Below are 17,186 nucleotides of genomic sequence, written 5' to 3' on the forward strand. Positions count from 1 at the left end.
AAACTCTATCTCTACTAAAGATACAAAAATTAGCCAGGCATGGTGGTGGGTGCCTGTAATCGCAGCTACTCAGGAGACTGAGGCAGGAAAATCACTTGAACCCGGAAGGTGGAGGGTGTGGTGAGCCCAGATTGCGTCATTGCACTCCAGCCTGGGTGACAAGGGTTAAACTCCATCTCAAAATAAATAAATAAATAAAACAAGAAATATATATTTACGTCTAAATATATAATTGTAATACATAAATGTATATATAAATATACATTTATTATAAATTTATTGATATATGAAATATGCTTATTTCTGAGATAGGGTCTGGCTCTGTCACCCAGGCTGGAGTGCAGTGGCACTATCATAGCTCATTGGAGCCTTGAACAGATGGCTCAAGCGATCCTCCCACCTCAGCCTCCTGAGTGGCTAGGATTGGATACACACACCACCATGCCTAGCTAATTTTAAAATTTTTTGTGGAGACAGGGTCTTCCTTTTGTGCCTAAGCTGGTCTTGAACTCCTGGGCTCAAGTGATCTTCCTGCCTCAGGCTTCCAATGTGTTAGACGTGGGCCACTGCATCTGGTTTAATGCATTTTTTAATTTGCGAGTTTATATTATTTAATATTTGAAGTACTGAATGTGTTGAACAACCAACTTGCGGAATTACCGAACAATGGATGGTCAGCTCTCATGTCCTGGTTCAAATCGCCCCAGCACACCATGGCTAGAAACCTTTCAGCTAACTTCCACTTATATGTCCTGGGGCAGGACAATGTCACTTGGCCAATCCCCAGTAAGAGGGACTCTGGAAAGGCAAGAAACTATTCTGTTCTCTATAATGGAACCTCACCAGGGAGAAGGCAGCTGGGAGGGCCAGCTGGGCCCTTCAACCAGAAGCTTCCACCATCGACCCACTGCCCTAGAACTACACCGTGCTGGGCATTTGGGGCACTGTTATGAGCAAGAGTTCCCATTTTTCTTCTCATGGGACCTTCATGCTAGTGGCAAGAGACAATTTTTTTTTTTTTTTTTTTTTTGAGACGGAGTTTTGTTCTTGTCACTCAGGCTGGAGTGCAATGGTGTCATCTCGGCTCGCTGCAACCTCTGCCTTCTAGATTCAAGCAATTCTCCTGCCTCAGCCTTCAGAGTAGCTGGGATTACAGGATTGCACCACCACGTCTAGCTAATTTTTGTATTTTTAGTAGAAATGGGGTTTCACCATGTTGGCCAGGCTGGTCTGGAACTCCTGAGCCACTGCACTCAGTCAAGAGGGAGATTTTCAATCAATAACTATAATTGTGATGAATGCCAGAAAGAAGAATGTGTGTGATGAGAAAGGGACCTAAGTTATTGTCTCATATTTTAACACTTTCACAGGCAATAACTAACAACTGAGAAGCTTAAAACAACACACACCTTTAAGCCAATTTTGGCAACCTAGGAGTTGAGCACATTTTAGCGGATCCTGTGTTTGGGATCTCACGCTAAGCAGCTGGGCTGCATCCTCATCTGAGTCTCCACCAGGGCAGAATCCATTTCCAGGTCCGCTGAGGTTGCTGGCAGAATTCATTTCCTCGGACCCGCTTGGCAAGGGCCCAGCTTTTTGCTTCCTTGCCTACGGGGCCCCTCCAAAGGTCTTTTCTCAGCACATCATCTCCCTCCGGCAGCGCCTGCAGGCCGAACCTTTCTCTCAAGTGTGCGAAGGTGATGCACTGTGACAGTGACATCCCATTGCTTTTGCCAGGCTCTATGGGTTAGAAGCCAGTCACCGGTTTGCTCGTACCCAAGGTCAGGAAGACTATACAAGGGCATAGGTTATTGGGGGGTCAGCCACTTTAGGGTGTGGCTGCCACCACTGAACTTGGTGAGAATTTAAGGGTTGGTAGGAGCTGGCCAGGTACAGGGGTGAGGGTGTGTCAGGCAGGGGTGAGGGCATGGAGGGGGATGCAGAGGCCTGCACCCTGGAATGTCCTTTCACTCCCTGAGGTTTTGTTCTCCTGATCCCTGAGTACATCCCAGAACACGGTGGGGCCCTAGCAGGGGAGAGGGAGGGAAGCCTGTGTTGTTCATCTGGGGAGCTTGTTAGGCAAATCAGATTAGGGGCCAGGCTTTCAGTGGTGGGTGTGAGCGTGGGAGTGATGAGTGTTCAGGTGTGTGTGGGAAGAGCGATGGGGATGAGGTCAGCCTCAGCCACCATGAAGACCTTAACTGTGCATCCACCCATCCCAGCAGTATCCCTGAGAGTGCCTTCAGGGTGCAGGTCCTGTTTTACGCAGGTCCCAGTACCTGGGACCACAAGTACGCGCCACCACGATCGGCTGTTTTTGTATTTTTAGCAGAGATGGGGTTTCATCTTGTTGGCCAGGCTGGTTTCGAACTCCTGGCCTCAAGTGATCCACCTGCCTCGGCCCCACAAAGTACTGGGATTACAGGCGCGAGCCACCGCGCCCGGCCCTACTTCACTCCTAAAGCCCACCATACGTGCTTCCAAATGTTTGCTGAATCACAAAGTGAACGAGTGAATGGGAATACGTGACTTCGGGCAGCAGGCAATCCTATTCCTTGGACCTCAGTTTCACTTTTTGTAAAGCAAGCCTGTCTCTCGCACTCTGCCCTAAAAGCCTGAGTTCTGGGCTTGAGATGAACACGTCCTGTAGAGCAGACTGCAGGTGGACGTAGAGCTGGGTCTTCTAGGAGGCCAGGATCAGGCCAGCTCTTGGGACCGGTCCTCCCGCGGAAACCTGTACGCCCAATCCCAGCACCGCCCCGCCCAGCCTCCATTTGTTCCCCTAGGTCCCGCCCTCTCCGCGCGGCTCGCTCCCCATTGGCCGGGGGGCGGGCCCTGGCGCCCGACTCCGCTGGGGGCGAGGCGGCGGGCGGCAGGCGGGGCCCTGTGCACCTGCATGGTGTGTGTTCCGGCCGCAGCCCCGCGACAGCTGCAGCTCCTTGATCCCAGCCGGATTCTGAGCGTGGAACACGGGCTGAAGCGGCGGCAGCGGCCCCGCCCCGGGGCTCCGTGGTTGAGGCTGCCTCGGCTCTGTCGGCTGCTCAGATGCGCTCCAGTAGGCCCAGGCGCCGCGGCGAGGAGCGAGCGCTCCGAGGCGGCAGCCTGAGGTGAGAACGGGCAACTAGGTCTCCGGACCTGGCGGGGGTCTCTGCCCCGGGCGTGGCGGCTCCCAGCTGGGTTCCGCAGGGTCCGAGGTCGGGATCCGGGGTCCTTGCGCCTGGGCTTTGTCTCGGCCTCGGGTGGCACCGGGGGCTTCGCGCCTGCTACGATATCGCGTGGGCCCGCGCAGGGGTCCCGGTCGCCCTGCCGGTAGGGGCCAGTCCCCTCTGCTCCCCGGCTCCCCGCGTCTGCCGCGGAAGGGGCTGCATGGACCCGGGCGCTGGCTTCTGAGCCGAGATGGCGTCACTGCACTCCGGCGTGGGCGACCCAGTGAAACTCCGTCTCGAAAAAAAAAACCTGGTCAAGTGTTTTACCCAGCCTAGGTACGTGTGGTAGAGCCGAATGAAAGCTTAGAAAAAGACGACTTGAGAACTAGCCCAGCAGAGGAATCAGGCGGGATGTGTTGTTACTAAGTGAAATTTGCACCTGTTTTCTCCCAGGCCTCGTTGAGTTGTGTACAACAGAGAGCTCAGGTGTTGGGGGCAGTTGACCGGTTGAAGAATGCATTGCTATTATGGGAGAAACATTGGCCTTTGAAAAAGCAGAACTGGATCCACGTTCTTGCCTGGTAACTGTAACTATCATCTAGTTTGTAAAGGGGAACGCAGTTCACTGAAAAATTCTTATGACAGTGGGGAAAGGATTGGGGTGTCTGCATTGGTTTGTGTAATATAGGTCATATGAAAGAGCATTTAGGCTGGAGGGAGGCTTTTCATCTCTATAACTTTACTTTCACAGGACAATTCCATCATGATTTGAAGATTTTTGAGTGAAAACTACATTGTTCTGCTATGTGTTTCGGGGCAAATTTATACATACAATTTGCTTAAATATTTCAGATGATACAAGAATATATGTGTGGGGTAAAAAGCTGAACTTTGCATTTCCCCTTCTCTAGAAGTAACCATTGTGAATAGTTAAGTCTGTTTTCCGGCTATTTTGTATACTATAAATACACTGTGAACATTTGAGTGTGTGTATACATGTATGTTACACACAGTTTTAGAGATGGAATATTGCTGTGTTGCCCATGCTAGTCTCAAACTCCTGGGCTCAAGTGACCCTCTCGCCTCAGCCTCCCAAAGTTTTGGAATAACAGGCGTGAGCCACCGCGCCTGGCCTGCATGAGTATATTTAGTAATTGCTAAGTTACTCTGTTCAGTACGTGTCTATTGAACTCCCCCATGTGCCAAGCATTATTCTGAATACCCTATACACACCAATTGACTTAACTTTTAGAGCAACTCTCTTATTGTGGCCCTTTTACAGTGAGGAAACTGAACCACAGCGAGCCTGGGGACGTCGTCTAACATCACACAGCCAGTGCTGTTGGAATTGAGGTTTGAACCCAGACAGCTGGCTTCAGATCTCTTAGCTGTTATCACAGATGGCACACCCAAACCTTAGGGCCCTCCCAAGCCTTGCCTGAGCTCTGCGAGAGCCGTGTATGTGAGGTTTCTTTCCTCTTTAGGAACAGAAGTCTTGGAATTGTCGCACACCCTGGTAGGACCTCTTGAGGACCAAAAACAGGGATTCTTCAAGCCTGCCCCAAGGGCCAGATCTCTGATTTAGCTACTTGGAAGGTAGATGTAGAAGAGAGTAATTTTACCAGAACAAAAAGTCAGGGTGGCTGGGCTGACTCGGCCAGACGCAGTGGCTCATGCCTGTAATCCCAGCACTTTGGGAGGCCGAGACAGGTGGATCACCTGAGGTCGGGAGTTCGAGAGCAGCCTGGCCAACAAGTTGAAACTATGTCTCTACTGAAAATATGAAAATTAGCTGGGCGTTTTGGCGGGTGCCTGTAATCCCAGGTACTTGGGAGGCTGAGGCAGGAGAATTGCTTGAACCCGGGATGCAGAGGTGGCAGTGAGCTAAGATTATGCCACTGCACTACAGCTTGGGTGACAGAGCGAGACTTTGTCTCAAAAAAACAGAAGGAAAGGGAAGGGGAATGCCTGGGCTGACTCATAGGGAAGAGGCCCTACAGCAGCCGTAGGACCTTGGCCACTTGGGTGGAAAAGAAGGAAGGAAGAGCTTCACCCATGGCGGTGACCTGGACTGCAGAAACCACACTAAACAGTTCACATCCTGGAACCTAGCCACCCCATTTGCTTCTCTTCTCCTTGGGTAGAGGGTTTGGGGCGCTTTCTACCCTGGAGGCTGAGCAGCGCAGCTTCTAACCAGGGTAGGCATTTGTCTGTCCCTGGGAATACAGACAGCGTTCTCATAAGCAGCCCAAATCCTCCTGAACAGCTTTTTGTAGGGTGGGGCAGGGCGGGGCAGAGGGTCATTTTGACTCATAGGTGCCTTTTCCACTTTCACTGCTGATAACTGTGTTACAGATTGAAGTTTTGTTTTTGATACTGAAGAGGGCTTAAGAGAGTGAGCTATTATGGCACATCTAAGTCTACTAAAATAGAACCACAGGGTAGTGTAGGAAAATCTCTTCTAAATTATGGATCACATATGGTGAACGTTAGAAGCCATGTGTACCTAAGTTGAAAAATCAAACCATGTCTTGTATTTGGGTGACCCCGGTAAGTCTGGATGCCACTGCGCCTTGTGTGAACACAGGATGCTGAGGTGCAGGGATCAACAGGCTTTTTCTGGACATCTTGCGCTTCTCCCTTGGGGTAAAATGGGGCGGCAGTAGCAGCGCACAGCTGTAGGGCCCCTAATATTTGTCAGCTGGTTTACATGTGGGATTCCATTTAATGCAATCTTGGAGGTAAAATTATGTTATTGAAGATGAAGATAGAGGCTTAGAGAAGTTAAGAAAATTGTTCAAGGTCACATCATTTGTTTTGTTTCGTTTTGTTTTTGAGACAGTTTTGCTCTTCTTGCCCAGGCTGGAGTGCAATGATGCGATCTCGGCTCACCACAACCTCTGCTTCCCAGGTTCAAGTGATTCTCCTGCCTCAGCCTCCCGAGTAGCTGGGATGACAGGTATGCGCCACCACGCCGGGCTGATTTTGTATTTTGAGTAGGGATGGGGTTTTTCCGTGTTGGTTACGCTGGCCTTGAACTCTCAACTTTGGGTGATCCACCCAACTCAGCCTCCCCAAGTGCTGGGATTACAGATGCGAGCCACTAGCCTGGCCAAGACCATGTAATTTCTTAAGTTGAAAGATGAAGTACTGGATGAACTCAGAAGTTTGACTTCAAGGCCCTTGATCTTTCCATAACACGTGGTTCCTTCCCTGGTTGGTCGGAGTGACTGAAGAACTCAAGGAAGCTGTGTTTTGTGGAAAGAGGACCTGAGGGGTGTATGGTCTTTCCAGGCTTGGAATCTGCCATGCTGGGCTTCTGAATTGTGTAGCTTGACCATATAGAGAAGCCCCTCATTTAAGACTTATTCTTTGAGGAAAATGAAGGAAAGCCGTCCACATGAGACAGGCAGTGGCGACTTTCTCAGAGCTGCTGTGGCAAGAGAGTCGGCACCGTCACTTGCGTGTGGCAGAGACTGACATGCAAGTGAGTGGTGGATGAGGAGTGGGGAAGCTTCAGGATGGAAAGAACGGCTCCCAGTGGAGGCTGTTGTGGGGGCTGGAGGCGGCTGTGCAGAAGTGGGGTGTCCTATGTGATTGGTTAGGGGCATATTTGGCTTTCTCTGAATGATCCTAACTGGAAACACTGGGCCAAAATTAGGGTGGCTGTCAGTTTTGAGTCAAGTCCTGGTCACCTGGGACAGAGTTGTGGTTTAGTCTCTGGGTTGTGGAGAGAGAGCTGTCTGGCTTCCTGTCTGATGTGCTAGCCTGGCTGGCCTCCTGGCTGTTGACTGTAGATAGGGGATTGGTTTCCTGGGTGGGCAGCTACAGGTTGTGATCTGAGTTCTGTCTTTCTACATATGATCAGGCAAGGTCTGTTTGTATATTCAGTCCCTCATTTTTCTTGTCAGTAAAAATATCAAGTGACAAATTGGATACATTGGGAAGATTTTAGATGTCTGTGTCCCTTGGAGGAAGTTTTCACATTCACATTGAATCAGAATGAATATAAACAATGGGGCCATTTATCTTGAAGATTTAAAAGAGGAAATCTTCAACAATACTACCTCGGCGCCATTGCCTCTCTGTCCATCGTTAGGGAATGTGTTTTTATGCACCGCCGGCTCATCGTCCACCAGTTTGTGGTTGATCCAGTTCTCTATACGTCTTACCTTGTGTGTATCTCATTGTTTGCTAGTGTTAGCTTTCCCCTTCGTCAGTGTAGTTTATTTGTGTAGCCTCTGTTGGTAGGAAGTTATTTGTGGAATTTGTGAATGGAAGGGACCTTGGAGGCCTGCTAAGTCAACCAAGTGATTTTAGAGATAAATGGAAATACAGCGAAATTTTCCAGTTAAAATACAGAAAAATACAGGGAAATACAGGGAAAACCAGGAATAGAAAGCAGTGTTCTTTGTGCCACAATGTCATTGGAAGACAGCTCAATGTGGGCCTAAAATGCAGAGTAACTAACTTTCATTTATCTCTGCTTCTGACTCTTGCTATCAGACATTTTAAATTGACCTAAATGTGTTAGCAGAAATATGAAAAGTCCTGACTTGTTTACATATAAGGTACTTTGTCGCCTACTCATTTGGTTGTTTTTTTCAACAGGATTGAAAAGACATTGTTATAAACTGAATGTTTATGTCTCCCCCAGATTCTTGTACTGGAGCTCTAACTGCCTGTGTGATGGTATTAGGGGGTAGGACCTTTGGGAGGTGATTAGGGTTAGATGAGGTCATGAGCGTGGGCCCTGGTCTGACAGGATTGGTGCCCTTAGAAGAAGAGAAACCAGGCCGGGTGTGGTGGCTCACACCTGTAATCTCAGCACGTTGGGAGTCCGAGGTGGGCAGATCACGAGGTCAGGAGATTGAGACCATCCTGAAATCCTGTTTCTACTAAAAATACAAAAATTAGTTGGGTGTGGTGGCATGTGCCTGTAATCCCAGCTACTCGGGAGGCTGAGGCAGGAGAGTTGCTCGAACCAGGGAGTCGGAGGTTGCAGTGAGCTGAGATTGTGCCACTGCACTCCAGCCTGGTGACAGAGTGAGACAGTTTCTCAAAAATAAAAAGCGAAAGCAGAGAGCTCGCACTGTCCTGGTGTGAGGAAACAAGAAGAAAGATGGCTGTCTGCAAGCCAGGAAGAGGTCCCTGTCCTGGAACTGAGTTGGCCGACACTTTGATCTTGGACTTCCAGCCTCCCGAGCTGTGAGAAATAAACTAATGTTTAAACCACACAGCCTATGGTTTTTTGATGGTATTTGCCTACGGTATTATGGCCATCTGATTTGACTGATACAGAGATGGTTCCAGAATACTGTAGCCTGTATCTGAATTGGTGATGCCATGAAAATAAATGTGGTAGTTCATTCCTTTATATAAAGATAGCGCTGTGAGCCGAGGGCCTTTGCTCATGTCTTAGTTGAGTCTTGTTTTCTTATAATAGCTTCCTAATTTCTCTTTTCCCCTTCTAATTTATATTATATAGCTGGATTAAATCATATATGGTATGATTTTATACTTTATGTCTATACAAACTTGTAGTGATTTTATTTCATTTGATTTGATTTTTGAGACTTGCCCTTGCTCTGTTGCTCAGGCTGGAATGCAGGCGTGCCATGACAGCTCACTGTAACCCTAAATTCCTGGGCTCAGGTGATCCTCCCGCCTCAGCCTCCTGAGTAGCTGGGACTACGGGTGTGCTATCCTGCCTAGCTAATTTTTAAATTTTTTGTAAGGACAGAGTCTTGCCGTGTTGTCCAGAGTGGTTTCAAACTCCTGGCCTCAAGCAGTCCTCTCGCCTCAGCCTCTCAAAGCACTGGATTACAGGCATGAGCTGCCACACCTGGCCCAGTGATTTTTCATTGTTAAGATCAAGGACGGGTTCCGTGGCTTGGCATTCAAGGCTCATGATCAGGGCGTGATATGCAAGTTTGAGTTTCAGTGTTTCCATTCCCGCCATCAGCCTTGCACTCCAGCTTGTTGCCTAAGCCCTGTTCTGAAGCCCAGCCTGAGAGCTGCACTTAGAATTTATACCTTCTCATCTCTTCATCGTCTTTTCCTATGTTCTTATCTCCATCTGGGTCATGGTCTTCGCCTATGTTCTTATCTCCATCTGGGATATCGTCTTCGCCTATGTTCTTATCTCCATCTGGGCCATCGTCTTCGCCTATATTCTTATCTCCATCTGGGATATCGTCTTTGCCTATGTTCTTATCTCCATCTGGGACATCATCGCCACACTTCTGCCTCTTTAAATCTTCTCCATCCTTCAGGACTTGAAATACTCACTTCCTTTACACGATCCCCGCTCTGACATCCAAGCTAGAATTAATCTTGCTTCCTTTGAACTCTGATAGTGCCTGTTTTTCATCCTTTAATTATACAGCAGTTCTGTGTGTTAGATATTATTTTCCCAGTTTTTCATAGTTACTTTGAAAATATTTGCTGTAGTCATATATTTTGAATATGTAATATGAGTGACATTCAAAACGTACTGGAAGGTGAAAGGCAGTCCTACTCCCATCACTGCCCTGTGACCACTGTTGCCAGTTTTTGTTTGTTTGTTTTTCCAAGGCAGAGTCTTGCTCTATCACTAGGCTGGCGTGATCTCGGCTCACTTCAACCTCTGCTTCCCGGGTTCAAGCGATTCTCCTGCCTCAACCTCCTGTGTAGCTGGGACTACAGATGTGCTCCACCATGCCCAGATAATTTTTGTATTTTCAGTATAGACGAGGTTTCACCATGTTGGCCAGGATGGTTTGGATGTCTTGGCCTCGTGATCCACCTGCCTCAGCCTCTCAAAGTGCTGGGATTACATGCATGAGCCACCATGCCCAGCCTATGTGTCTTGTTTTTAAAAACACAGATGTTGGCATAAGATAAACACGTTTCTCCACCAGTTCCCCACTGGTAGGTATTTAGGTTGTTCCAACCGTTTGGATTAATCAATGCTGAGTTGTACATAATTCTTGCATATTTGCGTGAATATGTTCATAGGATGCATTGCTAGAAATGGAATTGTGGTATCCAGGGTTCTGCACATTTTAAATATTGATGGATGTTGCCGGATTCCCTTCCGTTAGGGCCATACCGTTATCTCACTGTCAATGTGTAAGGGCGCCTGTTTCTATTTCCTTGCCAACAGTTTCCTCTCAGCTGTTTTCTTTGACATCACACACACACACACACACACACACCCACACACATACACACACATACACACACACAGATACACACACACACACACACAGATACACACACATACACACACACACAGATACACACACACACACACACACACACACACACACACATACACACACATACACACACACAGATACACACACACACACACACAGATACACACACATACACCCACACACACAGATACACACACACACACACACACACCCACACACATACACACACACACACAGATACACACACACACACACACAAAAATAGCCCGCTTGTTCCAAAAACATGGACATTTTACATTTCTACTTAAAGTGTGCGCACACTGACTGAAGCTCTGTGTTGCAGTGATGTGTGCTGCTAGGACCGTGGCTCTGTTTCGAATTTGCTAGCCAGGCTATGGCTTTCCAGTCAGGTATTTCTTGTTTTGTTCATGCTGTTGCTGTCCTTGGGCTGTGTGAATTTCCCTCCACTGCCCAGCCAGATTTCCTTTCCGGTGGACGGGCTTAGTGTCTCATCCGGCAGCCCTGTTTCCTAGTGACCTGGGCCGAGAGACCTGGGCCTGGGCCTAGTGACTCAGCCTCCTGAGTAGCCAGGATTACAGGCACCCACCATATGCCCAGCTAATATTTTGTATTTTTGTAGAGATGGGGTTTCACCATGTTGTTGGCCAGGCTGGTTTTCAATTCCTGACCTCAGGTGATCTGCCTGCCTCTACCTCTCAAAGTGCTGGGATTACAGGCATAAGCCACCTCACCCATCCGAGTTATGGGTCTTTTATGGGGCAAGAAAAAGGAAGTCTTCTGTGGGTTCTGCCCAAATAGGAGGGGTAAGTTCCCCACTAAAGGTGCTGCATCTGTGCATGCCTGGGGTTGGCCACAGTGACTCCATGTTGGTTATTACCCATGAGTGCCTAAGCAAAAACTTGGGAGACGGGGGTAGGGGAGTGCTAAAACAACAATGCTAATGTCATGTGTATGACATTCTAATAAGCTGGGTCAAGTTTAGGACATTTGGGTTGATTTATTGTGCCTGCATCTAAGTTGAAAAAATCCCTTCTGAACAACATCCTGGCATAAGGAAGTTCTTAACCACATTTCTTCCTGCTACTTACAGGGGAAGTGCTGGTGCGGTCCTGTGGGTGTTTTTTCTCTCCCAAAACCCTCCCTCTCTATCTGCCTCTGACTTCCTCCTCTCTCAGAGGTTTGTTTTCCTTTTAAATATCAGACAGTAAACAAAGAATGATGGGGCTCCAGTAGGAGAGAACACAATGTCTTCAGGTCTCTTCACAGCCTTGACCTCCAAAGATTAGATGTAGAGGGAGTAGATTAAAGGCAAACTTCTTGTTTTCCTATTTATCTTTGGACCTAATTGTCAGACTGAAACTGTGTGTTTTTCTCCCGTGGTGGGGGGCACTGTGTGAGTTTAAGCACCAATCACATGCATCCGCATCTTCCTGCACTTCTGTTCCCAGAAGGAAGGTGGTGAGTGTGAGTTGTCCAGATTCTTGACATTTTGAACAAAGAATTGAACAAAATGCAGAAAGTAACAAAGGAACAAAACACAGGAGGAAGCAGCAAAAGTAGAAATCTATTAAAGCGAGAAAGCACTCACCGGGTGGGTGTTGGCTTGAGCAAATGGCTCAAGGACCTGGTTACAAAGTTTTCTGGGTTTTAAGTACAGTTTTTGGGGTCCCTATTGGCTACCCCTTATCTGGATGAAGATTTGGTCTGTGGCTAATTAAAAACTGAGAGGAATTGACATTCTATGCAGATGAAGGGATGGCCTGTGCTTAGCCATGGCCACTCCAAGGCACTCTCCCTTTACATCTGAGGAGTGGTGGAATGGGGAGTGTTGTAGGGAGAGTAGCCTTTGATCCTTTGCCACTCCAGTGTGGGGGGATGGGTTCTTTCTCTTTTGGTTTAGCTGTTGGAAGTTGACCTTAACTGATCTTAGGTTCTCTACCCCCAAATCTTGGTGTGTGTGGGTAGTTTGACACTCGTCTGCTTGGGCAGATGCTCGTATGCTTCCACAGAATGGATATCGTGATGGTGGAAGGTTAGTTGATGCTATAAGTGAAAATTACCGAATCATGAGTTACTTTAAAGAAGGAGAGTTGAAGGATCTCCTTCTGCATGTTGGCTGGGGCTTGAGGTATATTCATTCAATGTCTTTGATTCTTATGGCTAAGGAACCTTGTAGTATTTCCATGTCTCAAACCTCAATCCCCAGTGCTGCCTCTGAAGGAGATCAAGATGACTGGGCATAATTCGTGATTGTAGGCATGTAACCAGGATCCCTAACCCACAAGTTGAAGAGACTGATGGTCTTTTCTTTTCTTTTCTTTTTGCAAATGAAGTTTTACAGGTGAATTATACCATCTACCAAAGGCAGATATCTTGCACTTGCCCTCACAGTTGTCTGTGCTGCTGGTCTGTGCTCTTCGCAGGAATGGAGACCAGTGCCATGGAATCAGAGAGAATAGATTACCTCGGATACCACAAGTGCTTTCCCAAGAATTTACAGAGTTGTTCAAAGTTATGATTCATCCAGATTCAGAGAGAAGACCTTCAGCAATGGCAGTCATAAAGCATTCACTGCTGCTGTCCACTTCTAGGAAGAGTAGAGAACCACTATGTATAGGATTGAATGTTGAAACGTTCAAAAATACACTTTTACAAAAATAACTCATGAGAGCATAGATGGTAAAAGCTGCAGCTGAGGAAGGAGCACTCTTCACTGACAAGAGGCCACTAGGTCCACCACGCAGAGGAACAGAACATCTTATTAGAAAGAAAACAAAGTGCTCTGTCAGCCTTCCAGTATACTAAACTACTCATTTCCCACCTACTCATCCCGCAAAAAACACTATGAGAAAAGCAAGCTAGGTCGAAATCACTGCTAGAATCGAATTTGCAATTACTCTTTCTATTGGTGTCAGTGGTTTTACTGATTAGGACTTTTATTTGTGAATTACAGTTGAAAACCGTATTTTGACCATAACTTTTTCAGGCTTTTCTATAGTCTTACCAGTCTGTCTTCTGTAAAATGTCAGTCACTGGTGGATATTAACGCAGCCTTTCCAAAATTAACCGCTGTGGTGGTGTGTTGCTCTCAGTATGCTGTCGAACTGTAATGAAGGTATCTTTTCCCTTGGTGACCTGAAGAAAGGACTCAAGGGAATGATGACAAACATATTCTCTCAATAAGGCAAATGCTAAAACCACTCATTCCTACTCAGCCTTCAATGTATCTGTGTATGAAATTTCTCTCTCTTTCTCTCTCTATACACACACAAACACACACTCATATATATATATATTATATATATATATAAGTGAATTATACTTGTATATCCAACTGGGAGCAGTTTGTAGGCATTGCATGAGACATGGGATAATTCTAAAGCCTTATGAATTTGCTATTTCAGTTTTGTCTTTGCTGTAAACTTGTAGCATTAAACAATCACTGTTGTTAATAGGCTTCTTTTTGAAACAAATATGTAAAGTGTACAGCTGGTCCTGATGAAAAGCAGCTATTGGCCTTTTTTTTTTTTCTTTGAACTTTAAAGCTTTGGAATTTTGTATTAATCCAGTACAATAATTACTGAGTTTTCTAATTTTGTTCTGGTGATATACTTCCCTGACTTGTAGAAAAATACCTCTTCCCTCCTTCCCAGTTTTGTATTTGATCGTATTGTTAGTCTGTTGTTCAATGTTTTGCCTGGTTTCTCTCATGTGTATGTGTTTATAAACTCATCTTGGTGATCCTCTACACAGCTGTTTGTAATGCCAGAATTATTTCTGACATTCCAAGTTTCTTACAAAATAGATTTTTTTGTCTGTGATTAGCCATTTGACTACTAATACTGGCTAATGTATTTTGCAAAAAAAAAAAAAAAGAATTTGTCCATTTTTTTCTCACTGATTTTGACGTAAAATGTTTGCATTTGTCTTTGACTTGTGTTTTATTAATATTGACTGGCATATTAAAAGTCACCATGAGCTCAACTTAATTGTCTAGAAAAAAAATGAAAAAGGGTTTGTGGGTTGGACTACCAGGCAGAAGGCCTGGTGTGAGCACAGGTGTGGGGTTAGGGAACAAGCACAGACATGCTGAGGAGGAGAGAGAAAGTGATGACCAAAAACAGGAAAATCCAAAAACCCAGAAAGTCAAGCAGCCAAATGAAAGTCTTTTATCCTGCATCAGACATTTAACCTCATAAACACTGCAAGTGAACATTGTCTTTTAGAGATAGTGATAGTTCTTATTTTCTTGTAATCCTGTAAAGGAAATGGATTTTTTACATTAGACTGTCCCCAGGAAATTTTTTCACCAGCCTGTCCCCAGGAATTAATTACAATGAAAATTTATCCCAAATTAGAATATTATTTTTAGTAAGGCATCCTTCTGGATTAGGCTGCTAGGAAATTGAGTTAGTTACTGTCAGTCATTCATACCCTGCACAGACATTAATTTACCAGAGCCTTGGTGTGGAATGGGAGGAGCTCATTATGAGCAGGACTGGATGGTGGCCAGAGTGTGAAGGGGACAGAAAAACACAGAGAGGCTAAACCTGGGGACAGCTCCAAACCTAGAAGACACTGTTATTATGCTCATTTTACAGAGGAGGAAACTGAAGCACAGCCAGGTCAAGACCACACTGCCCAGAGTCGAGGAGCCAGGATCTAAACCCAGTCAGCTTGCCTTGTCATCAGAGCTCACATATATAAGCTTGTTCTGTAGTTATGCAGGATTGCACTGTGGTTAAGCACACAGACTCTGGGTTCACATTCCAGCTGCTCTGCTATTTCCATCTGTGTGACCATGGGGAAGTTACTTGCCTGTGATCAGTGTCCTCTGTAAAGTCAAGATAGTAGTACCTGCCTCATGGAGTCCCTTAAGTGAGTTAATGGTATAACATGTTATGGTGGCATGCACACAGTCACCATCAGTAAATATAGCCTATTATGCCTGAACCCCAGATGGGCACATGTCCTTGAAAAGTCTAAAGTTCAGAACTCTGAAATCTAGCCTGTGAGATCCTGGAATCCTCCAGCAGCATTCTAACATCTCTTGGCTACAGAATTGTATGCTGCTTCCTAGGGCTGGAAGGTGTATTTGTATTAATATAGTGTAATAATACGGCCATGTGTCCACCTAGTTCATCCCTATAGTAGGCAAATAAGGTGATGTCAAAGCCTTGCCTGGGTCCAGCCCTGGTAACCTTCCCTTCTCTCTTTCCTGCATACTCTCTCACTCATATTCATACATACCCTACAGGACTGGTTAGCCTGCAGAAAAGAGAGGAGGGTGAGGAGAGAAGGTGAGTGGGTGGGTGGGTGCACTTGTCCACTCAATTGTGCTGCCTCTTGCTGTGCTGAACTTGTGGGTCCAGGGACTGTGTCTGGACCTGAAGGGGTCTTACTCTGCCTTTAATTTTAAGCCTCAATTTGCTTATCCTGGAGCTTTGTCCCCCACCTGTGAGCCTGTCTCGGTGTGTATCCTGGATGACATGCACCCCCTCGGCCAGGATTGAATAGACTAGGGCCTGATCAAGAAGCCATAGCAGATGAGAAGAGCTTCAAAATGCACTTTATCATGCTGGGGTTTTTTCTGCTGGCTGTCTGCGCCTTTCTTATGAGCTATGATTGGCTCCAGATCTATGGCACCTTCTGAAGCTGTCATGGTGACTGAGGGCATCATTTGAAGCATGTCACTGCTATCCCAAGGTAGGTTGTGCTGGGGCTGGGTGGAGTTATGAGGTCTGGAGACTATGCCTCTATTTCATGCATGGACTCTCCATCCGTCAATCATCACCTCATTCTTTGACTTCCTGTTTACTTCTTTCTGCTTCCCCTGAGGATCCACACATCCATCCGTCTTTCTATATCTATCTTTTCATCTACTCACAACATATTATCCATGTGTTTAAACCAAAAGTCAAGGAGTGCTATCCACCTTACAGTCACTCCTGCATTCAGAGTAGAGTTCTGCCCTTATCCTTAGGTTTTTGATGCCTTCTGTAGTTCCATTTTACAGCAGAAAAGGCTGAGGCTGAGAAAGTGAGGTTCTGTAGCTGAGTGGCAGTTTGGATTGGCGATCAGATGTGCAAATGTAGGCATCATTCTCTTTGAGTTCTCCACCTCAGGGTCCCAGAGCTGCTTAGTTTTCTGGGTGGGTAAGGTCTAATGTTGATGGGATGCATTGAATAGTGCTCTATGTTTTGGAGTCTTAATGGATTCCTAGCCCTAGGAATGATTTAATGATGGGAAAAGCATTGGTTTGAGAATCTTGTGCTCTAGTTCCAGCTCTGCCTTAAACTTTGTGTATTATCTTTTTCTTTCCAAGCCTCAGCTTTTTCATCTGCAAAATGGGACTCAAGCCCCTATTCTGCACAGCCTCAGGGTATAAAGATCAGAGAGGAGATGGGATATAGGAACATTTTGTGAACTCTAGAGTGTTGTGAGTGAAAGCCTGCCAGGGACTGACAACCCTGAGGAAAGGACATGCCAGCTCTCAAATCAAGTTTCTTCCTCTTTCATTTTTAACTTCAGACACAAAAATATTTTTTTCTTGAAGTACATGCTTAAGAAATTCCTGTTGGTCTCACTTCCATGGCACCTCATAAGATAAAACCCACTGGCTCAGAATTCCAGACAGCCACTGGCAACAGAGTAGCACCTGCTTGAGATGGGTGAGACTCCCTGATAGGAGAGGTGAGCCGCCATTTTTGCTCTTTGGATAATGCAGCCATTGCAGCCTGTGGGCTTTGAAGAGTCCTAATGATCCAAATGAGGAAGAAACCCCATAGCACAGCACAGCTGCTTTACCAACATGTGG

The 17,186-nt window shown here is 46.3% G+C and overlaps 1 protein-coding gene and 1 long non-coding RNA gene across 15 annotated transcripts in view; one reads left to right on the forward strand and one right to left on the reverse strand.

Annotated features, from left to right (window-relative positions):
- Positions 1 to 2,831: 2,831 nt before the first annotated feature.
- LOC140710952 (tubulin beta-8 chain-like) overlaps positions 2,832 to 17,186 on the forward strand; it is a 79,095-nt gene continuing 64,740 nt past the window's right edge. For 2 of the 14 annotated variants that reach the window (XM_073013949.1, XM_073013937.1), the window contains exon 1: positions 2,832 to 6,105. The gene's annotated coding sequence lies outside the window, so the exon portion shown is untranslated. The remainder of the gene's footprint in view (positions 6,106 to 17,186) is intronic. The other 12 variants (XM_073013948.1, XM_073013950.1, XM_073013941.1 and 9 more) reach the window with 11 other exon arrangements.
- Positions 13,032 to 13,469, reverse strand: LOC140710953 (uncharacterized). The gene is made up of 2 exons (XR_012092120.1): positions 13,374 to 13,469; positions 13,032 to 13,126 (listed from the first exon to the last, which is right to left on the reverse strand). It is a non-coding gene; the product is annotated as an uncharacterized lncRNA (long non-coding RNA).

Source organism: Chlorocebus sabaeus, unplaced genomic scaffold (assembly GCF_047675955.1).
Source record: "Chlorocebus sabaeus isolate Y175 unplaced genomic scaffold, mChlSab1.0.hap1 unalloc_scaffold_109, whole genome shotgun sequence".
Classification (NCBI taxonomy): domain Eukaryota; kingdom Metazoa; phylum Chordata; class Mammalia; order Primates; family Cercopithecidae; genus Chlorocebus; species Chlorocebus sabaeus.